This window comes from Apostichopus japonicus, chromosome 7 (genome assembly GCF_037975245.1).
Source record: "Apostichopus japonicus isolate 1M-3 chromosome 7, ASM3797524v1, whole genome shotgun sequence".
NCBI classification, from domain to species: domain Eukaryota; kingdom Metazoa; phylum Echinodermata; class Holothuroidea; order Aspidochirotida; family Stichopodidae; genus Apostichopus; species Apostichopus japonicus.
Genome location: NC_092567.1, coordinates 6,850,169 through 6,864,767, shown reverse-complemented (window position 1 = coordinate 6,864,767; position 14,599 = coordinate 6,850,169). Strand labels below are relative to the sequence as shown.

Genomic DNA, 14,599 nt, shown 5'->3' with positions numbered 1-14,599 from the left:
TATATGTAACCAATTATAGCAATCCTAATATGCTACATTAGAAGTTGCTATAGTTTTGTTCCCCTTTATCAAGTGTAGTAATCCTAATATGCTACAATAATATTTATCTATAGTTTTGTTCCCCTGTTTCAAGTGTAGCAATCATAATATGCTACATTAGTATTTACTATAGTGTTGTCTCCCTGTATCAAGTGTAGCAACCCCAACATGCTACATTAGTATTTGTTATAGTTTTGTTACCCAATATCACGTGCAGCAATCCTAATATGTTACATTAGTATTTGCTATAGTGTCGTTCCCCTGTACCAAGAGTAGCAATCCTTATATGCTACATTAGTAGTTGCTATAGTTTAGTCTCCCTGTATCAAGTGTAGCAATCCCAATATTCTACATTAGTGGTAGCTATAGTTTTGTTCCCCTGTATCAAATATAGCAATAATAATATGCTACATTAGTATTTACTATAGTGTCTTCATGTACCAAGTGTAGCAACCCAAATATGCTACATTAGTAGTTGCTATAGTTTTGTTACCCAATATCACGTTCAGCTCTCCTAATATGTTACCTTAGTATTTGCTATAGTGTTGTTCCCCTGTACGAAGTGTAGCAACCCTAATATGGTACAGTATTGGAAGTACTTTACGTTGCTGACGGTATAACATGCACCCACAATATGATAAAAGCTCGTGTTACTATGCGTTATGATGCTGTCGAGCACTACTCCCTGTTTACTGTTATTCACTCATATGTGTTAATTGGATGATACTAAGTGTTCCCTATTCGATCTTCTATCCCATACATGATGCAATGTTACACTTTTACTAGTAGCAATTTGGATAGCAATAACCAAACTTTCCGTGAAATTCGAGGTTGCTAGAGTTGTAGCCATATGACAATATACATATCGATATAGGCGTAGGAATTTGGGGCGGGGGCTGCAGCCCATAGGAGCATCACAAAATGAAATCTTAGAAAAGAGTAAAGTAAGTTTATGTCTACAATGGGGTTCGAAACAGACCTCTGATCCGAATCCAGCTATCGCTATACATGTCTTTACTCTTTCCGTTGTTTAAAATGCCCAGCCATTTTCCGTTATTTGTTTACTTTTTTAAATACTCAATCTTGTCAGCAAGAGTTTGATTAATATTAGAGATGTAATCATTGATATACTTTGCAACCTCAAGATCATTTTCAATTCCATTATCATAATATGTAAAAGCTTATAATTATTAACCCGGGCAGAATCCTTTCGTTTTGCCAATGATTTCCTTAATAACATTCCAAGGTTTCCTGAGGTCAGTCATTTATTCACAGAAAATGTTCGTAAAGTTAGATTTCTTCGCTACTCGAATGCTGGTTGCCAACTTGTTTTAAAATGATGTATTTAAGCTTGTTTGAAGGAGTGCGGTTGTAAAGAAATGCTTTGTAGTTACAGAACGAACAATACCGGAAGTAATCCATGAAACGAATTTCTCAGATCTCTTCAATTTTGTGACACTTAAGCATAGGCGTAGGAGGCGGGGGGCTGGGGGGGCTGCAGCCCCCAACCAATTATTTTTGTGAAAATTCGGGCAATATGCTGAGAATTTTTCGAGCACCTACTGAAAGAAGAAGAATTTGCAATGTGTTTTTCATTTCTTTGGTGAAAATTTGGGCAATATACTGAGAATTTTTCGGGAACCTACCAGTGGCGGAGCGTCCATACAGTCAGAGGGGGCCGATGAACCCCCCCCCCCCTGACGGACTCAAATGGACTGCTGGCGCCCTTTTCAGCTTTTTACCACTTTCTACTTGTGGAGTGTTAGCTCAGTGGTTAACACCGGTGCCTTTCAATCATAAGGTCCCCGGTTCGAGTCACTCCCAGATTAATGTATGTCGTCCAGTTACAGAGTTGTTGACAATTAACAATTCATAATCATGGACGTTAAATATGAATGTGAGAGACTGACTTCGGTCAGCTTGCGGCTTTGATAAGCCAATTAGGCTTCTTCGCGAGTTCCTGCTTGCAGGAGGATCTAATATACATACATACATACATACATACTTATTCGCGATTATTGACTTTTTTATTGCGCTCTCAAATACCTATTGACATTTGTCACAGTTTGTTTGGTGCAATTTTCTGACAAATGGCGATGACACCTATTTATTCTTTGTTTATCTGCAAATTAGCTAGGCCTGGGAAGGGTCATTTCCGGCGATCTAGGGAGTATCTTTACTCAAATTTTTTTTGTACGCTCCGCGCCAACCGGTGGTGGCGCTCCGCTTAGATAGTGTCGAAAGCGCCCCTACAGAGCATTCTCTCCCCCCTGACCAATACCCCTAGCTACGCCACTGGCACCTGCTGAAAGAAGAAGAATTTACAATGTGTTTTTCAATAGTTAAACTTATATTATTATCATTATTGTTGTAACGACTTCCCCAATAATTATTACCAATATGGAAGGGTAAAAACACGAAAGGTTTAATGTTATTGGCATGTGATGTAATAAGCGATGAACGCCTATATGATATGCACATTGACATGTGGAACGCGCGCGGGGCGCGCGAAAAATTTTGGTTATATTTTTCGGGCAAGTCGTTACAGCCCCCCCCCCCCCCAAATCAAATGAGGCTCCTACGCCTATGCACTTAAGTGAATAATGTTGACTACAGAAAGAATTAACATATGATACATAAATTACACTTCCTGTCCTCTAATCATGTATGCCAGTATACTCAATAGGCCTTCATAACATACATCATACAGACACCTGATGTCCTCTAATGTTCAAGAATACATACATTATAATACCAGTAACTGAACTCGTACTGTATGTACAATATAGTTCATAAATTACACTTCCTGTACCTCTAACTGTATGTGCCAGTATACAAAATAGGCATACAAAAATTACATTTTACAGACACCTGATGTTCTCTAATGTTCAAGAATACATACATACCTAAATAATACCAGTATCTGTCCTCTAACTGTGTGTACCATATGCTATATAAATTACACTTCCTGTCCTCTAACTCTTAGTGCCAGTATACTTCATATGCCTACATAACTTATATGATACAGAAACCTGATGTCCTCTAATGTTCAAGAATACATACATTATAATACCAGTATCTGTCCTCTAACTGTGTGTACCATATGCTATATAAGTTGCACTTCCTGTCCTCTAACTCTTAGTGCCATTATACTTCATAGGCCTACATAGCGTAAATTATACAGAAACCTGATGTCCTCTAATGTTCAAGAATACATACATTATAATACCAGTATCTGTCCTCTAACTGTGTGTACCATATGCTATATAAATTGCACTTCCTGTCCTCTAACTCTTAGTGCCATTATACTTCATAGGCCTACATAGCGTACATTATACAGACACCTGATGTCCTCTAATGTTCAAGAATACATACATTATAATGCCAGTATCTGTCCTCTAACTGTATGAAGCATATGCTATATACATTGCACTTCCTGTCCTCTAACTGTAAGTGCCGGTATACTTCATAAGCCTACATAACTTATATAATACAGAAACCTGATGTCCTCTAATGTTCAATAATACATACATTATAATACCAGTATCTGTCCTCTAACTGTATGAACCATATGTTACATACATTGCACTTCCTGTCCTCTAAATCTTAGTGCCAGTATACTTCATAGGCCTACATAGCTTACATTATACAGACAACTGATCCCTCTAATGTTCAAGAATACATACATTATAATACCAGTATCTGTCCTATTACTGTATGTAACAGATGATACATACATTGCACTTCCTGTCCTCTAACTCTTAGTGCCAGTATACTTCATATGCCTACATAGCTTACATTATACAGACACCTGATGTCCTCTAATGTTCAAGAATACATATATTTCATACCAGTATCTGTCCTCTAACTGTATATTCCATATGCTACATACATTGCACTTCCTGTCCTTTAACTCTTAGTGCCAGTATACTTCATATGCCTACATAGCTTACATTATACAGACACCTGATGTCCTCTAATGTTCAAGAATACATACATTATAATACCAGTAACTGAACTCGTACTGTATGTACAATATAGTTCATAAATTACACTTCCTGTACCTCCAACTGTATGTGCCAGTATACAAAATAGGCATACAAAAATTACATTTTACAGACACCTGATGTTCTCTAATGTTCAAGAATACATACATACCTAAATAATACCAGTATCTGTCCTCTAACTGTGTGTACCATATGCTATATAAATTACACTTCCTGTCCTCTAACTCTTAGTGCCAGTATACTTCATATGCCTACATAACTTATATGATACAGAAACCTGATGTCCTCTAATGTTCAAGAATACATACATTATAATACCAGTATCTGTCCTCTAACTGTGTGTACCATATGCTATATAAGTTGCACTTCCTGTCCTCTAACTCTTAGTGCCATTATACTTCATAGGCCTACATAGCGTAAATTATACAGAAACCTGATGTCCTCTAATGTTCAAGAATACATACATTATAATACCAGTATCTGTCCTCTAACTGTGTGTACCATATGCTATATAAATTGCACTTCCTGTCCTCTAACTCTTAGTGCCATTATACTTCATAGGCCTACATAGCGTACATTATACAGACACCTGATGTCCTCTAATGTTCAAGAATACATACATTATAATGCCAGTATCTGTCCTCTAACTGTATGAAGCATATGCTATATACATTGCACTTCCTGTCCTCTAACTGTAAGTGCCGGTATACTTCATAGGCCTACATAACTTATATAATACAGAAACCTGATGTCCTCTAATGTTCAATAATACATACATTATAATACCAGTATCTGTCCTCTAACTGTATGAACCATATGTTACATACATTGCACTTCCTGTCCTCTAAATCTTAGTGCCAGTATACTTCATAGGCCTACATAGCTTACATTATACAGACAACTGATCCCTCTAATGTTCAAGAATACATACATTATAATACCAGTATCTGTCCTATTACTGTATGTAACAGATGATACATACATTGCACTTCCTGTCCTCTAACTCTTAGTGCCAGTATACTTCATATGCCTACATAGCTTACATTATACAGACACCTGATGTCCTCTAATGTTCAAGAATACATATATTTCATACCAGTATCTGTCCTCTAACTGTATATTCCATATGCTACATACATTGCACTTCCTGTCCTTTAACTCTTAGTGCCAGTATACTTCATATGCCTACATAGCTTACATTATACAGACACCTGATGTCATCTAATGTTCAAGAATACATACATTATAATACCAGTAACTGAACTCGTACTGTATGTACAATATAGTTCATAAATTACACTTCCTGTACCTCTAACTGTATGTGCCAGTATACAAAATAGGCATACAAAAATTACATTTTACAGACACCTGATGTTCTCTAATGTTCAAGAATACATACATACCTAAATAATACCAGTATCTGTCCTCTGACTGTGTGTACCATATGCTATATAAATTACACTTCCTGTCCTCTAACTCTTAGTGCCAGTATACTTCATATGCCTACATAACTTATATGATACAGAAACCTGATGTCCTCTAATGTTCAAGAATACATACATTATAATACCAGTATCTGTCCTCTAACTGTGTGTACCATATGCTATATAAGTTGCACTACCTGTCCTCTAACTCTTAGTGCCATTATACTTCATAGGCCTACATAGCGTAAATTATACAGAAACCTGATGTCCTCTAATGTTCAAGAATACATACATTATAATACCAGTATCTGTCCTCTAACTGTATGAAGCATATGCTATATACATTGCACTTCCTGTCCTCTAACTGTAAGTGCCGGTATACTTCATAGGCCTACATAACTTATATAATACAGAAACCTGATGTCCTCTAATGTTCAATAATACATACATTATAATACCAGTATCTGTCCTCTAACTGTATGAACCATATGTTACATACATTGCACTTCCTGTCCTCTAAATCTTAGTGCCGGTATACTTCATAGGCCTACATAGCTTACATTATACAGACAACTGATCCCTCTAATGTTCAAGAATACATACATTATAATACCAGTATCTGTCCTCTTACTGTATGTAACAGATGATACATACATTGCACTTCCTGTCCTTTAACTCTTAGTGCCAGTATACTTCATATGCCTACATAGCTTACATTATACAGACACCTGATGTCCTCTAATGTTCAAGAATACATATATTTCATACCAGTATCTGTCCTCTAACTGTATATTCCATATGCTACATACATTGCACTTCCTGTCCTTTAACTCTTAGTGCCAGTATACTTCATATGCCTACATAGCTTACATTATACAGACACCTGATGTCCTCTAATGTTCAAGAATACATATATTTAATACCAGTATCTGTCCTCTAACTGTATATGCCATATGCTACATACATTGCACTTCCTGTCCTTTAACTCTTAGTGCCAGTATACTTCATATGCCTACATAGCTTACATTATACAGACACCTGATGTCCTCTAATGTTCAATAATACATATATTTAATACCAGTATGTGTCCTCTAACTGTATATGCCATATGCTACATACATTGCACTTCCTCTCCTCTAACTCTTAGTGCCAGTATACTTCATAGGCCTACAAAACTTACATTATACAGACACCTGGTGTTCTCTAATGTTGAAGAATACATACATTATAATACCAGTATCTGTCCTCTAAGTGTGTGTACCATACGCTATATATATATATGGCACTTTCTGTCCTCTAACTCTTAGTGCCAGTATACTTCATATGGCTAAATAAATTACTATATGTGTATCATTTCACCGTAGGTACCACATGTACTCATAATTTACAATGTCAAAGTAATTACAATCATATATATATATATATATATATATATATATATATATATATATATATATATATATATATATATATATATATATATATACCACTGGTTTGACCCATAGGGGGAAATGGAAAAAAGTGTACCATAAGGGGAAATTGAGGGAAAACACGAATAACATGGAAATAAATGATGTTTTAATATCTAAATTTTCATGAAATACTTGTCATGATGTGCTCTAATGTGCTACATGTCTTTTGAGATTAAATTAATAAGATCTTAGGATATACCTTTTTTGGACCTTAAAAAATTTCCCCCGAACGTATTTTTCCTACTAATGAGGATTAGGGGGAAAAGTTTGTATTTCTCCTTAACAGTTTTTTGTATTTCTCCTTAACAGTTTCTTGTATTTCTCCTTAAAATTGAAATAAGCAAATTTTCCTTGAAGGAGAAATACAAACATATATTCGTAGTACAGAATTATGGGTACGGTGGGAGGATTGAGTGGTAGAGTAATTTCTCCGGGGACAAAACATATGATATGTAATAAAATTTGATGATAAAATGAAAATAATCAATAATATAAACTATGATAAGTTTAATATTATTTACTATATCATCAGACTGTGAGGCGCCTATATAAAAGCGCAATAAAAGGAATGAAAGACTTCGAACTACTCACACGGTCGCATTTACCCCACCTCCCTCCCCTTTTCCCTCTTTCGTGGGTAACTCTAGCCCAACCATCTGTTCAGAAACGTTCAAGCGTCTCGTTTACGGAATTAGGTAAACGAAAGCTACCAGGGGCGTTGTGGGTAGGGGCGGGGGTTGCGACGACTTTAATACCCTATTAGTTTTCGAGCATAACAGTATTCACTCTGGCTAATTATTAGTTTAGTTTAGTTTAGTTACCCAAGGATCAGGAAGCTTTACAGTAGCCTATTTGAGAACCTATCCGTGCTAGATCATGGATGAACACCGGCTTACTTCAAGCCTTCTATTTTCGATAATTGTTCAGAGGGTAAAGAGGCAGGGGTGTGAATTCTCTCCCATTCCTGCTCCCGGGACCGCCTTTTAAAGTCCCCATCAACTTTTTTTTCTCGATACATTTGTACCGCTGGTCATCACTTCACAATATTAAATTCACTCTGGTTAAGCAAGTAAGCATCTGAGTATAGCTAGTTGCTTGAAGGCTACATAGACTATTTACTACAATAGCTATATGTTAATGTAACAGTCAAAATTTGCATTTCTAATTAGATACAGGTTTCTTGTATTTCTCCTTAACGTTGAAATCAGCAAATTTTCCCTTAAGGAGAAATACAAACATGTATGCGTAGTACAGAATTATGGTAACGGTGGGGAGGATTGAGTGGTAGAGTAATTTCTCCGGGACAAAACATATGATGTGTAATAAACTTTGATGATAAATGAAAATAATCAATAATATAAACTATGATCAGTTTAATATTATTTATTATATCATCAGGAATGTGAGGGGTTCATATAAAAGGGCAAAAAAAGGGCTGAAAAACTTCAAACTATACTTACACGGTCGCACTTACCCCACCTCCCTCCCCCCTTCCCTCTTTCATGCATGGGAAACTCTAGCCCAACCATCTGTTCAGAAACGTTCAAGCGTCTCGTATATGAAAATCGGTAAAGAAAAGCTACCACGGGCGTTGTGGGTAGGGGCGGGGATTGCGACCACTTTAATACCCTATTAGTTTACGGGAATTACAGTCTCCTCTCTGGCTAATTATTAGTTTAGTTACCCAAGGATCAGGAAGCTTTACAGTAGCTTATTTGAGACCCTATCCGTGTTAGATCATGGATGAACACCGGCTTACTTCAAGCCTTCTGTTTTCGATAATTGTTCAGAGGGTAAAGAGGCAGGGGTGTGAATTCTCTCCCATTCCTGCTCCCGGGACCGCCTTTTAAAGTCCCCATCAACTTTTTTCGATACATTTGTACCACTGGCCATCACTTCACAATCTTAAATTCACTCTGGTTAAGCAAGTAAGCAACTGAGTATAGTCATCTGCTTGAAGGCTACATAGACTGTTTACTACAAAATCTATATGTTCATGTAACAGTCAAAATTTGCATTTCTAATTAGATACAAGTTTCTTGTATTTCTCCTTAACGTCGAAATAAGCAAATTTTCCCTTAAGGAGAAATACAAACATGTAATCGTAGTACAGTATTATGGTTACGGTGGGGAGGATTGAGTGGTAGAGTAATTTCTCCGGCTACAAAACATAAGATATGTAATAAACTTTGATGATGAATGAAAATAATCAATAATATAATCTTCGATAAGTTTAATATTATTTATTATATCATCAGACTGTGAGGGGCACATATAAAAGCGCAAAAAAAGGGCTGAAAAACTTCGAACAACTAACATGGTCGCACTAACCCCACCTCCCTTCCCCCTTTCCATCTTCCATGGGTAACTCTAGCCCAACCATCTGTTCAGAAACGTTCAAGCGTCTCGTATATGAAAATCGGTAAAGAAAAGCTACCACGGGCGTTGTGGGTAGGGGCGGGGATTGCGACCACTTTAATACCCTATTAGTTTTCGGGAATTACAGTCTCCTCTCTGGCTAATTATTAGTTTAGTTACCCAAGGATCAGGAAGCTTTACAGTAGCTTATTTGAGACCCTATCCGTGTTAGATCATGGATGAACACCGGCTTACTTCAAGCCTTCTGTTTTCGATAATTGTTCAGAGGGTAAAGAGGCAGGGGTGTGAATTCTCTCCCATTCCTGCTCCCGGGACCGCCTTTTAAAGTCCCCATCAACTTTTTTTCTCGATACATTTGTACCGCTGGCCATCACTTCACAAACTTATTAATCATTCTGGTTAAGCAAGTAAGCATCTGAGTATAGTCATCTGCTTGAAGGCTACATAGACTATTTACTACAAAAGCCATGTTAATGTAACAGCCAGAATTTGCATTTCTAATTAGATACAGGTTTCTTGTATTTCTCCTTAACGTCGAAATAAGCAAATTTTCCCTTAAGGAGAAATACAAACATGTATTCGTAGTACAGAATTATGGGTACGGTGGGGAGGATTGAGTGGTAGAGTAATTTCTCCGGGGACAAAACATATGATGTGTAATAAAATTTGATGATAAATGAAAATAATCAATAATATAATCTATGATAAGTTTAATATTATTTATTATATCATCAGACTGTGAGGGGCACATATAAAAGCGCCAAAAAAAGGGCTGAAAAACTTCGAACTACTCACACGGTCGCACTAACCCCACCTCCCTCCCCTTTCCCTCTTTCGTGGGTAACTCTAGCCCAACCATCTGTTCAGAAACGTTCAAGCGTCTCGTTTACGGAATTAGGTAAACGAAAGCTACCAGGGGCGTTGTGGGTAGGGGCGGGGGTTGCGACCACTTTAATACCCTATTAGTTTTCGAGCATAACAGTATTCACTCTGGCTAATTATTAGTTTAGTTACCCAAGGATCAGGAAGCTTTACAGTAGCTTATTTGAGACCCTATCCGTGTTAGATCATGGATGAACACCGGCTTACTTCAAGCCTTCTGTTTTCGATAATTGTTCAGGGGGTAAAGAGGCAGGGGTGTGAATTCTCTCCCATTCCTGCTCCCGGGACCGCCTTTTAAAGTCCCCATCAACTTTTTTTCTCGATACATTTGTACCGCTGGCCATCACTTCACAAACTTATTAATCACTCTGGTTAAGCAAGTAAGCATCTGAGTATAGTCATCTGCTTGAAGGCTACATAGACTGTTCACTACAAAAGCCATGTTAATGTAACAGCCAGAATTTGCATTTCTAATTAAATACAGGTTTCTTGTATTTCTCCTTAACGTCGAAATAAGCAAATTTTCCCTTAAGGAGAAATACAAACATGTATTCGTAGTACAGAATTATGTTAACGGTGAGGAGGATTGAGTGGTAGAGTAATTTCTCCGGGGACAAAACATATGATGTGTAATAAAATTTGATGATAAATGAAAATAATCAATAAGTTTAATATTATTTATTATATCATCAGACTGTGAGGGGCACATATAAAAGCGCAAAAAAGGGCTGAAAAACTTCGAACTACTCACACGGTCGCACCAACCCCACCACCCTCCCCTTTCCCTCTTTCGTGGGTAACTCTAGCCCAACCATCTGTTCAGAAACGTTCAAGCGTCTCGTTTACGGAATTAGGTAAACGAAAGCTACCAGGGGCGTTGTGGGTAGGGGCGGGGGTTGCGACGACTTTAATACCCTATTAGTTTTCGAGCATAACAGTATTCACTCTGGCTAATTATTAGTTTAGTTTAGTTACCCAAGGATCAGGAAGCTTTACGGTAGCTTATTTGAGAACCTATCCGTGTTAGATCATGGATGAACACCGGCTTACTTCGAGCCTTCTGTTTTCGATAATTGTTCAGAGGGTAAAGAGGCAGGGGTGTGAATTCTCTCCCATTCCTGCTCCAGGGACCGCCTTTTAAAGTCCCCATCAACTTTTTTTCTCGATACATTTGTACCGCTGGCCATCACTTCACAAACTTATTAATCACTCTGGTTAAGCAAGTAAGCATCTGAGTATACTCATCTGCTTGAAGGCTACATAGACTGTTTACTACAAAAGCCATGTTAATGTAACAGCCAGAATTTGCATTTCTAATTAAATACAGGTTTCTTGTATTTCTCCTTAACGTCGAAATAAGCAAATTTTCCCTTAAGGAGAAATACAAACATGTATTCGTAGTACAGAATTATGTTAACGGTGGGGATGATTGAGTGGTAGAGTAATTTCTCCGGGGACAAAACATATGATGTGTAATAAACTTTGATGATAAATGAAAATAATCAATAATATAATCTATGATAAGTTTAATATTATTTATTATATCATCAGACTGTGAGGGGCACATATAAAAGCGCAAAAAAAGGGCTGAAAAACTTCGAACTACTAACACGGTCGCACTAACCCCACCTCCCTCCCCTTTCCCTCTTTCGTGGGTAACTCTAGCCCAACCATCTGTTCTAAAACGTTCAAGCGTCTCGTTTACGGAATTAGGTAAACGAAAGCTACCAGGGGCGTTGTGGGTAGGGGCGGGGGTTGCGACCACTTTAATACCCTACTAGTTTTCGAGCATAACAGTATTCACTCTGGCTAATTATTAGTTTAGTTTAGTTACCCAAGGATCAGGAAGCTTTACAGTAGCTTATTTGAGACCCTATCCGTGCTAGATCATGGATGAACACCGGCTTACTTCCATCCTTCTCTTTTCAATAATTGTTCAGAGGGTAAAGAGGCAGGGGTGTGAAATCTCTCCCATTCCTGCTCCCGGGACCGCCTTTTAAAGTCCCCGTCAACTTTTTTCGATACATTTGTACCACTGGCCCTCACTTCACAATCTTAAATTCACTCTGGTTGAGCAAGTAAGCAACTGAGTATAGCTATCTGCTTGAAGGCTACATAGACTATTTACTACAAAATCTATATGTTAATGTAACAGTCAAAATTTGCATTTCTAATTAGATACAAGTTTCTTGTATTTCTCCTTAACGTCGAAATAAGCAAATTTTCCCTTAAGGAGAAATACAAACATGTATTCGTTGTACAGCATTATGGTTACGGTGGGGAGGATTGAGGGGTAGAGTAATTTCTCCGGGGACAAAACATATGATATGTAATAAACTTTGATGATGAATGAAAATAATCAATAATATAATCTACGATAAGTTTAATATTATTTATTATATCATCAGACTGTGAGGGGCACATATAAAAGCGCAAAAAAAGGGCTGAAAAACTTCGAACTACTAACATGGTCGCACTAAGTCCACCTCCCTTCCCCCTTTCCATCTTCCATGGGTAACTCTAGCCCAACCATCTGTTCTAAAACGTTCAAGCGTCGCGTATACGAAATAAGGTAAACGAAAGCTACCAGGGGCGTTGTGGGTAGGGGCGGGGATTGCGACCACTTTAATACCCTATTAGTTTTCGAGCGAAACAGTATTCACTCTGACTAATTATTAGTTTAGTTACCCAAGGATCAGGAAGCTTTACAGTAGCTTATTTGAGACCCTATCCGTGCTAGATCATGGATGAACACCGGCTTACTGAAAACCTTCTGTTTTCGATAATTGTTCAGAGGGTAAAGAGGCAGGGGTGTGAATTCTCTCCCATTCCTGCTCCCGGGACCGCCTTTTAAAGTCCCCATCAACTTTTTTTCTCGATACATTTGTACCGCTGGCCATCACTTCACAAACTTATTAATCATTCTGGTTAAGCAAGTAAGCATCTGAGTATAGTCATCTGCTTGAAGGCTACATAGACTATTTACTACAAAAGCCATGTTAATGTAACAGCCAGAATTTGCATTTCTAATTAGATACAGGTTTCTTGTATTTCTCCTTAACGTCGAAATAAGCAAATTTTCCCTTAAGGAGAAATACAAACATGTATTCGTAGTACAGAATTATGGGTACCGGTGGGGAGGATTGAGGGGTAGAGTAATTTCTCCGGAGACAAAACATATGAAGTTTAATAAAATTTGATGATAAATGAAAATAATCAATAATATAAACTATGATAAGTTTAATATTATTTATTATATCATCAGACTGTGAGGGGCCTATATAAAAGCGCAATAAAAGGGCTGAAAAACTTCGAACTACTAACACGGTCGCACTTACCCCACCTCCCTTCCCCCTTTCCATCTTCCATGGGTAACTCTAGCCCAACCATCTGTTCTAAAACGTTCAAGCGTCGCGTATACGAAATTAGGTAAACGAAAGCTACCAGGGGCGTTGTGGGTAGGGGCGGGGATTGCGACCACATTAATACCCTATTAGTTTTCGAGCAAAACAGTATTCACTCTGACTAATTATTAGTTCAGTTTAGTTACCCAAGGATCAGGAAGCTTTACAGTAGCTTATTTGAGAACCTATCCGTGTTAGATCATGGATGAACACCGGCTTACTTCAAGCCTTCTGTTTTCGATAATTGTTCAGAGGGTAAAGAGGCAGGGGTGTGAATTCTCTCCCATTCCTGCTCCCGGGACCGCCTTTTAAAGTCCCCATCAACTTTTTTCTCGATACATTTGTACCGCTGGCCATCACTTCACAAACTTATTAATCACTCTGGTTAAGCAAGTAAGCATCTGAGTATAGTCATCTGCTTGAAGGCTACATAGACTGTTTACTACAAAAGCCATGTTAATGTAACAGCCAGAATTTGCATTTCTAATTAAATACAGGTTTCTTGTATTTCTCCTTAACGTCGAAATAAGCAAATTTTCCCTTAAGGAGAAATACAAACATGTATTCGTAGTACAGCATTATGTTAACGGTGGAGAGGATTGAGTGGTAGAGTAATTTCTCCAGGGACAAAACATATGATGTGTAATAAAATTTGATGATAAATGAAAATAATCAATAATATAATCTATGATAAGTTTAATATTATTTATTATATCATCAGACTGTGAGGGGCACATATAAAAGCGCAAAAAAAGGGCTGAAAAACTTCGAACTACTAACACGGTCGCACTAACCCCACCTCCCTCCCCTTTCCCTCTTTCGTGGGTAACTCTAGCCCAACCATCTGTTCAGAAACGTTCAAGCGTCTCGTTTACGGAATTAGGTAAACGAAAGCTACCAGGGGCGTTGTGGGTAGGGGCGGGGGTTGCGACCACTTTAATACCCTATTAGTTTTCGAGCATAACAGTATTCATTCTGGCTAATTATTAGTT

General features: G+C 37.7%; 2 protein-coding genes across 19 annotated transcripts in view; one reads left to right on the top strand and one right to left on the bottom strand.

The window, feature by feature from the left end:
- The window catches only part of LOC139970082 (uncharacterized), an 892,672-nt gene that overhangs the window by 331,867 nt on the left and 546,206 nt on the right, over positions 1-14,599 (top strand). The window lies entirely within an intron of this gene.
- LOC139970035 (NLR family CARD domain-containing protein 4-like) overlaps positions 1-14,599 on the bottom strand; it is a 545,770-nt gene that overhangs the window by 492,486 nt on the left and 38,685 nt on the right. The gene's annotated exons all lie outside the window — the stretch shown is intronic.